We start from the raw sequence: 10,587 nt of genomic DNA on the forward strand, positions 1-10,587 counted from the left end.
AATCGAACTAAGGATTAATCATGTGTTTTACTTTACTCAATTGTCTAAATCATGGTTTTATTCCTAAATGCACAAACAAGCATGTGCTATGAACTTAAAAAAAATATAGATTTAAAACATGATGTATGCTTCGAATATTTTGAAATTTTTGTAAAAGAGAACACCTTGAAAATCGTGAGCCACATCTGAGAAGTAGTTTTGAAGAAAGAAAAAATCGATTTCTGAAGAAAATGAGATCTTTTTGAGAAAATTGAATTCTGAAGAAACTTTGGAGATTTTTTAAAAAATTGATTTTTTTTTAGTTTTGAACTCTTAATTTGATCAAAAGGATGGGTGTGTAACCCTGTGAAAAACTATTCATGATGCATGAATGCAATTTGAGAAAATATTTTCTAAAGAAATTATGAGAAATCATTGATAAAGGGATTTTTTTTTTGCCTTATAGAATTTAGATAAAATATATTTGCCACATATCTCTGACTATGGCCAAGAATATGTATTGAATATATCTCATTTGGTTTTTGTAAACACCACAAATTTTTTACCTTCACTCACAAACTCTCTCATCTAGCCACTGGGGCCCACTCTCTGAAGCCTTCAGAGAACCAGTTGGTCGACACCCGAGCCAGGGCTATTTAAAGCCCAAGTTTTACATCAAAATCTAAATATTTTATCTGGCAATCAAGATTTAATCTTTATTTTGGCTCAATTTCAATCATCAATTTTTGCATTCGAATAGAAATGTTCAATTCTTTATCTCTGCCAGGGGTCTGGGGCTTCAAATCTCTTATCCATGGTTTGCATTTGCGTCTCATTTCATATTGTTTCATATAATTTCACATTATTTCGTATCATTGCTTACCATTTCATGTCATTGCATTGCATTGTATGTCATTTTCGAGATCCAGTATTCCTATTTTTCAAAATATTCAATCCAAATTTGAGTTTTAAAACTTTTCTTTCAAAATCAATTTCAAAAACCTGATTTTAAATTGATATTTGCCTTTTGTCAACCCCCAGGATTTTATATTTCTTTATTTCAAAATATTTTCTTTAGAAAGTAATCTGGATTCATTTTAAACTCAATTTTAACTAATCGCAATTCTCAGATTAGACCCATCTGGGCGGTGTCGCTTCTGGATTTCTTTATTTCTTAAATTTCTCAAATTTCAGAGTCCTAGTCAGATTAGGACTTTGTCTTTTCACCTTTTTAAGCCTTTTCTAAAATCTCATTTTGATTTTGAACCCGAAGAAGTCTTATCTCTTGTCCATTCCTTTTATTTTGGCCAAAATCTCAGAGTCTAAGTTGGACTAGGACTCTTTTTTAGAGTTTCAGTCGGATCAGAACTTTACCTTTCACTTCTATTTTTACCTCTTTTTGAGAAAACCTTTCAAAATCTTTTGTTTTGGCCAAAACTTTAGAGTTTCAGTTGGACTAGGACTCTATCGCAGAGTTTCAGTCGGATTAGGACTCTATCATTATTTCATCCTTTATTCATGTTTTTAATTTATTTTTAAAAACCTTCTCATTTGACTTTCAAAAGAGCCAAAATCTTAGAGTTTCAGTCAAACTAGGACTCTATTATAGAGTTTCAGTCGGACTAGGACTCCGTCTATCATCTCTATTTTCACTTGTTTTCAGCAAAATTTGTCAAAATCTTTCATTTTGGTCAAAATTCTAGAGTTTTAGCTGGACTGGGACTCTACTTCAGAGTTTCAGTCGGATCAGGACTCTATCTTTTGTTGTTATTTTCACCTACTTTTAAGAAAATCCTTCAAAAATTTTCAAAAAATGACAAAAATCTTAGAGTTTTGGTCGGATCAGGACTATGTCCTAGAATCCCAGTTGGATCAGGATTCTGACCCTGACTTTAATTTTGAGAGAATCTTTCAAAAATCTCTTCATTTATCCTTCAAATAATCAAATTTCAAAATTTCAGGACTTCGTTGTAGAGTTTCAAAATTTTAGGACTATGCCTCAGAGTTTCAATCGATTCAAAACTCTACTCTGATTTCCTCTTTTTATTTTTATTTCACTTATTTTTCGAAAACAGATTCAGTTCTTAGAGTTTCAAAATTTCAGAACTCTATCCTAGAGTCCTAGTTGATTTAGGATTCTAACTCTGACTGCATTTTCTGACTTATTTTCATTAGTTTTGAGAAAATTCTTCAAAAACTTTTTCGTTTGGCTTTCAAAAACCTAAATATCAGAGTTTTAGTTGGTTTAAGACTCTAGTCCAGAGTTTCAGTCAGTCTAGGACTCTGTTTTCGAAACTTAGGATTCTCGTTTGGTGATTTCAACCCTGTTTCAAAACCCTTTTCAGTCTTTATTTCAACGTTTTTAAAACCTTGATATGGGGCCCACACAGTTGGCGCCACATCTGAAAGAGTTTCATTCCATTTAGGACTCTGATTGATTTAGAACCTCAGTTTTATTTTCAAACTTTCTTTAAAAAACTTTCCTTCTTAAAACCCTTTATTTCAAAAACTTGATTTTTAAATCAATTTTCAACTTTTTCTTAAGCGGGGCCCACAGTGCAGGGGTGCAAAACCCTAATCTTCAATTTTTTTTCATTTTATATCTTATATATTTTAAAAATACAAAAATATATTAGTTAGTTTAGGTGTCATTTTAAAGTTTTTGAGAAAAATCATTTTAACCCCTTTGTTTTTAAAGTTTTAAAATCATTTTCTGAAAAACAAAGTGGAACCCACTTAAGTGGCACCACATTTGAAGGTATTTTGGTTAGCTTAGGGTTAGTCAGTGTCCGAATTAGGTTATAAGTTTGAAAGTCTAATTGATTTTAAAATTTTATTTGATTTTAAAACTTTAAATTTGTCTTAACTAGTTTTTAGGGTTTAAAAAAAAAAAAAGAATGTCGGCCCACAGGAGATGGCACCACATTTGAGATTTATTTTAAATAATTAGGACTTAATTAGGACTTAATTAGGATAGTAATTAGGGGTTTAATTAAGTTAGAAAACTTTAGAAAAATCGTTCTCCCATGTGGCTTATCCAAAACAATTAAAAAGAGCCCAAAAAATCAACTCTTCCTAAACAAATCTAAAAAAAAATATTTAGGGGCACCTAAAGGGGGTCCAGCCCATGCTTTCTCACCCTCTGTCCCTTTCAAAAATTTGTTTTCCTCTCCTCCAACAGCCTTCTTCCATTGCAGCAGCCCCAAGGTAAGTTTTATTTATTTTATATCATGTTTTTTTATTAATTTTATTATTTATTTTTTAGTATTTTCACTATAGTCGCCCCTCTATGCATGATCTTTATCTTTTTTTTCATTCAAGAACCGTGTAAACGATCCAAGAAAGTGATCTACAAATCACCCATGATCATCTACATGTTTTTGACCCGTTGAAATCATTGTTGATGGGTTTATTATGCTAAACATCCGAAAATGATCGAGATTCGACCGTTCGATGGTCAAATCCGTCTTTTAGAAGCTAAATCAAATCTCAATTGTGCTTTCCCTGATTTTTTTATTTTATTCATCATATTAATGCTTATTTTATATGTTCAAGCATCAAAAATTGATTTGTTGCAGTATTTATATTTTTTTATGGTTTTTACATGCTTACATTAGGTTTATTCACGTGCTTTAATGATAATACGCATTTTTTTTTTCTGGGCATGCGGGAAGCATGTTTTTTATGTTCAATTTTCTGTCAAAAAAATATGATTTTTTTATGATTGAACTGTGAACATGTCAGTGATTTTCTATAAAAAATCCAATTATTTTGGATTTCGTAACCCTGTCAAAAAAATCAAAAACTGAACTATGCTTTTGGAACCGTGAAAACGCTATGTGTATCTGGGAACAACTTGACGAGGCAATATCTCCCTCGTCAAAGATCTAATTGATGATCCGTAAGTTGAAGTGTCTTTATCATTTTATCTAGTAGTTTCTGTAAAATTTTAGATTTTTACATACTTGTTGGCTATTTTTCCTCTAACATAAATCAGAATCGGTTTTACAGAGCTTGTTATGCATTGTCTAAACCCTAGATGGACTTGTGTGGATCGTATCTCCCTCACTGAAGATCCGATCGATGATCCGTAAAAAAGAGAATTTTCATCTATATATCTACTGTCATCTGCTAAAATTTTATAATTTTTGAACATAATTTGTATATTTCCTTATACCCAAAATCGGATGTGTTTATTTCAACTCATTATTTATTCGCCGGAACCAAGCGTATATTGCCGGAGCGATATCTTCCTAACCAGAGAACACTTTCCTATCTGTAAATAGGAAAAGTTTTGTTTATCTATCTAATATCTCTCTAATAATTTTTATGAATTTCTATAATGATTTGATACCCGATTCGAGTCTAACACTGTGACAGGTATGTACCCGCGAGCAAAATCATGTATTTTAAGGTTTTATTCAATTTTCATATTTAAATAATGTCAAAAATATATTTTTTTGAATGAAATGTAATTTTAGGGTTATCATAACTATCCATGTCGATTTTTATAAAGTTTTGGATTAATTTGATATATTATTTGATTAAATCATGAAAACAGGATGCCCGTGGAGTCCTGGTTTGAGTAAAACACTGGCAAAAATTACGATTTTCATAATATTTCAATATTTTTTGAAAAAAAGTTTTATGTTTTTAATGTTTGATCATGTTTATAACCCTACAAGTATGATCCACACCTGATTTGGTGTTTATTTGAATCCATTTGTGCCCTAAATCCAAAGTTTTACAAAAATCTTTTTTGAAAACCCTGATTTCAAGGACATAGTCTTGTTTTCAGGGGTATTTTTATCATTTTTCTCAAAATTTTAAATTTCAAAGTTGTTTATCTTTATTATTTATTCAATTTTACATCAGCTTTTATTATGTTTATCTCAGAGAAACATAGAAAAAGGCTTACATCCGGATAAATCCAGTAATTTCCAGATATTATTGGATAAATCCAGAAAAGCCGACATATTTTCACTAACAAGTTTTTTAGTTTTGCAGGGACATTCAAGAGTGTATTTTCTTTTATTTTATTTTCATTTTTTATGTAAATTATAATTGTAAGCAATTTAGAATAAGAATTTACTTTTTTTGCTTAGAATAAGGTTGTATTGCATATAGTTTATTTCTTTCAATAATGCTATTGTTTGATGAATGATGATTTATACATATTCAAACTCACAATGGTCTACACGAATGACATGTGCATTAACTTTTAAAAAGTTGATAAACTCGGTGGGTTTCATATTTGTGGCCATAGTCAGAATACGAATGAAACTCAAATTTATCATATTTTTCTAAGTCACAAATGGCCTACACTCTTAGGCATCTTCAAAAATCATTTCATATTTTTAAAAGTTTTCTAAATATTTTCTACTTTTAGAATCAAATGAACTATATTCAATACGTATTTGTGGTCATAGTCAGGGATATGTAAAGAATTTATTTCATCTAAATTCTATAAGGCACAAAAATCTCTTTTATCAATGATTTCTTAAAATTTCTTCAGAAAATATTTTCTCAAGTTGCATTCATTCATTCATTCACTTAGGTTTAGATTGCATCATAAAAATATTTTATAGGGCCACACGCCCTTCTTCTGATTTACTCCACAAGTTCATCTCAGAGAAATCAATTTTCTTAAAGTTGCTAGATTTTCCTCAAAAATAAATTTTCACAACACATCAAGATTTCTTCCAAAATGGATTTTCTTTTCTTTATAAATGTTCTCTCAACATGGTTCACAATTTTCAAGGTGTCCTTTATTCCAAATATTTCAAAGTATTTCAAGCCTACATCATGTTTTTCAAGGCAAAATCTTTCTAAGTCATAGGACATGCCTGATTCTTTGTGCATTTAGGAAATAGAACATCGATTTAGACAAGTTGAGCAAAGCAAAGTACATGATTGATCCTTAGTTTGATTACCTCTGGTTATGGTGCCAGGAACGGTTAAACCTCGTATAACCTCGTATCGACAGGCAAGTCCCATTCTTCAGAATTATCCTGCATTTTAAAACGGAGAAGAGTTATTTTCAAAAAAAAATTCAAATGTCAGTTTGACTTGCAAAAGTAAAATTTTGTAATGATAACAGTTTTGGCGATCGAGATGGGACCTGTCATCGTCTGATCAGTCTTGTGCTTTGCTCTATTTAACTTGTCAAAATTGTGTTCTACAATGTTAGTTTTATATCTTATGAACCTAGGAGCCTAGAATCAAACCCAACTGACATGGATTGCATGTAGACTTAGGCATGGTTTGATAGGACTGATTGAGGAGGCATTATTCATGCTCACTTAGACTTAGGTCAAATACAATCTTCCTCAATCTAGGATCTGATTGAAAACAATGTTTGCTTCTTAAAATTTTCAAAATTCTACTTCTTTAGGTCAGTAGAGCCCTATGTTTTCTTGTATGTTGATCATATTTCAAAAACAACCCCACCTACTTTACAACGTTGCTGGGCTTTCTTTCAGAACCATAGTTCAGGATAAAGCCTCACAACTGGGTCACCTATTTGGGTTGATACCCCTTGTCACGTACCAAGGGCCATAGTCCAAAGTATATCGATAGACGCTCAAAGATGTTAGAAAACATGAGCCTAGAATCGAAGAAAATAGTTTTATGCCATGTACATCAAGCCTCGGCTCGAGTATATCGATATAGCATGATTGGACACAGATGATCTAAGCTTTAAAGTTAGGATTAAGGTCTTACATCTATTTTAAAACTTGTGCATTTAGAGTCAGCTTCTTAGAGAATGTTGTATGAGCATACTTGGCTGTGCGGGATATGGTTGAATGCATTTTAATTATTTCTCTTTATCTCTTTATTTTCTTATATTATTCTCAACAAATTTTCCAAGAATACTAGATGATTTTTTTTTCAAAACCCCCTTTATTTTTCATGAATTTTCCTATATTTCCTTTGTAAGAATTCTATCAAACCCTGGACGATTTTCATAAATCCCCTTTATTCTCTTCAAAACTTCAGGTGATTTTCATCCTTCCTTTCCTCTGGATCTCGAAGTTCTAGCCTTATTTTGATCCTGCAAGCAATTTTTTCAAAAATCGTGTAGTTTTCCTAAAGTCTTGTTTTGATTTCATCTTTATTTTTCAGTCTATCCTGATGGCATCCAGTCAACTCAATTCAGTTTTTCCTGAGGGTCATATCTCTTATAAGGTGCGGCAATGTCTCTTTAATCATCACACTCTTAACACTAGATCTTTCATTTCTCGGTGATACTATTCTTGGCTCAACAACTTCTCTCGTATGTTTTCGGACCATCTGAGTGACTACGGATTAGAACTGACATTATCAGTGGAAGAGATGATTATCAACGACAATTTGATTCAAACCTTAACAGAGCGGTGGAATCTGCGTACCTGTACCTTTTGATTCCCTTGGGGAGAGATGACTCTACTACTTGACGAATTTTCAGATATCATGGGTCTACCTGACCCAGCTGGTCAGCCAGATGATCCCATAGAGTAGCAATTTCTGATCAACGTCAAGGGACTTGACCCCCGAGATGCTTTAGCCCGTATGACTGGACGCAGATCCTAGCCACTGATAGAGGCATATGAGAGCCAATATGTCGACTTGTTTGATCTATACCAACAGTATGGAACATTTGAAGAAGTTGACTCCTTATCTCGAGCAACGCAAGAAAGGATTCAACATGCAATGATCTTGTGCACCGTAGGGCTAGCCTTCTTCCAGGATAGACAAAACTATGTCAATATCAGAATAGTACAACTTTTGTGAAGATGGGGAAGTCGGCAGACTAACCGTCTCTCAATCGCCATGGTTGCACTTGCCTTCTTATACCGTAGATTGACCTATTTCGTGCTTACAGATTCTATCTTAGTAGAAGGGTGCATCTACGCACTACAATCTTGATTCATTCGGCACGTACCAATTTGAGCCAACTCATTCAGATATAACAACAAAAAGTCATTACCCACTTCTCGGTACAGATTCTTGATCAAGAACCTTCATGAAGAGGAAATTGTGTGGGACTACTTCGACAAGCAAGAGTCACTCCCTCGATACACCTATGCATATGGCAAAAGATTCAAGTTACTCGGACCTTTCTTCTCCATTTATTACCAACCAGAGCGATGTGTCAAGCAGTTCTCACAGAGACAGAAGTGCATTGAAGCTTAATTATTGTCAGGCATTGTGCAGAATTCAATCTGAAGTTTCTTCAGTAGTCTAGAACATACTATTCTGCCAAGCATAGCTGAGATTCTTTTGTTACCCTCACTATTTTTCCTGGTCCTCGAGTGTCCTCTGATTATCATGAGTGGTGGCAGATTGTTTGTCTGCCCCCTCTTTGTCAAGTCTATTATTAATAAAATCATTCTTCTTCAACAATTAATCTTTCTATTATGCTTTGACGACCTCGCCTAAGTAACAAGGCATATTCTAGTTGCTTATTTACTTTACAAGAATAACAACACAATTGTCGTGATTCTAGCGACAAACCAATCCTTAATAATGGGATATCCTTCAAATTGTCAACCTAACTCTCATCAAATATTTTCCCCCTGTTTGTTTTATCCTAAAGCTATTCTTCAAAACTAATTGTCTATTTTATTTTGTAGAGAGCATTTGTAATCCTACATGGTTCAGACAAGGTCCGACAAGAAGACTACATCCATCCAGCATATCGATCAATCATCTGCATCTGAAAAAGAAATGTCGCCTCCCCAAACTCTCAGGGATTAGAGCCAGCAAGACAATGATGACATTGACCCTCAGATGTATTCACTGTTCCAGAAGATGATGAATAAAATGAAGAATGAACTGACAGGGGCAAGTTCAAGCAAAATCCTTAATAAGAAAAAGGTCAAGGGTCATACAATGAAAAAGCATATGAAAATCTCAAAAAAGCATAGTCACCATGAAGATACCTCTGATAAAGCCGAATCACTGGGTGACATCGATGAAGAATATGAGACTCAACAGGCACTTCAAAAGTTGACTCAGAGGCAAGGGTCGGCCTACAAATCCAAGAATCAGTCTGTTGATGACCCTGATCAGCCGCAGCTCAAAAATGTGGTTAGAATGGTCAAGGATCTGCAGGTCCGTGACAAGGGTAAGAAGGTGTTCACGAGTGAATACTTTTATGATGGATTAGATAGGGATGACAGCCTCAACAATTTCCCTAGGAAATTAATCAAGTTTGATGGTTCTGGCGATTCCAAGGCCCATTTTGCCATATTTTTCGCTGAGTGTTCCAAGTTCAAAAGAGACAATTGAGCTCTGTTTCTTTGTTTTTCACGCAGTTTGGATGGCACCGCTGCCAAGTGGTATTTAAATCATATTAATCCTATCGAATTGAAGGAATTTGACAAGGTGGTTAATTTATTTATTGAGCAATTTTTGTTCAATACTGAAATCTTGCCCACATTGAACCATCTCTGCAACCTGAGACAAAAAGAGGGCGAAAAGGCTAGAGATTTTATTCACAAATGGTGATCCACTTGCAATCGAATGAGGGATCTGATATCAGAAGGGCATGCATTGTCAGTGATCCTAAATAATTTCTCTTAACCTCTAAGGGGCCTTATTTCTACCTTCCCATCGCGATCTTTCATTGAATTAACAGAACGAGCAGAATGACTCGAAATGGGGATAGAGAATGGTGTATATAAGAGCCTCACACTCTCAAAAAGCAGTCAAGATGCCAAGAAGAAAACTCACTTCACTCTTTCTGCCAATTCCTCCAATAATAACAAAGGCAACAAGAATAATTGTGATAATAATTCGGAGGGATTCAAAGGCCCAAAAGAAAAGTTCATCAACAATGATAAGCCTCCCCAATCTAGTCCCCAGCATAAAGAGAAAGATCAGGAAAAACCAAAGCGCAAGGACTGGAGTACTAATCGAAAGTTCACCCCTCTAGACCAGACACTCGACAGTGTTCTAGAATACATGTGCCTAAAGCCGTTGATCCCCCAGCAATTATGGGCAGATTCAAAGAATAGTTTTGCAAGTTTCACTGAGCAGTAAGGCATGACACAGAGAACTGTTTCCGTCCTTAGGAACGTCGTTCAAGACTGCATTGACAAAAATCTCCTTGTCGAAGATGAAGAAGACACTAATCAGCCATCCTAATCGAGTTTTTCCTTGAAACTGACAATGCCAATGTTTTCTCCTTCCTTTCATTTTGCTTTTAAAGGAACAATTTAGTCTCGTTTCTTTCCTCAATTTATCATTCTTTCTTCAAATACATCAATAAAAATATCAATTTTCCCCACTTTATTCTTCTTTGAAAAATGTCTTCTTGCTAGAAGTAACATCTTTTAGAATGCCTCCCCAATCAATCAAGAAGTTTGTCGCCCTGTTACCTTCAGAGAGCGCTCTTCAAATATCAATTATTTATCCTTTTGTCCAATATCTTACCCCCTAATTACACTGGGGCATCTTTTGAAAATTTGTTTTTTCTTCAAAACGTCTTGTATGCAGGCAAGATCAAACAAAATCTCTCACCATCTATTTGCAATTATTTGCATTCATCTGCATTTTGCATTCATTTGCATATATTTGCGTTCATTAGCATTTGTTTGCATTTGCATCGAATTTATACCTATT

This window comes from Nuphar pumila, chromosome 2 (genome assembly GCF_984573655.1).
Source record: "Nuphar pumila chromosome 2, dmNupPumi1.hap1.1, whole genome shotgun sequence".
Classification (NCBI taxonomy): Eukaryota; Viridiplantae; Streptophyta; class Magnoliopsida; order Nymphaeales; family Nymphaeaceae; genus Nuphar; species Nuphar pumila.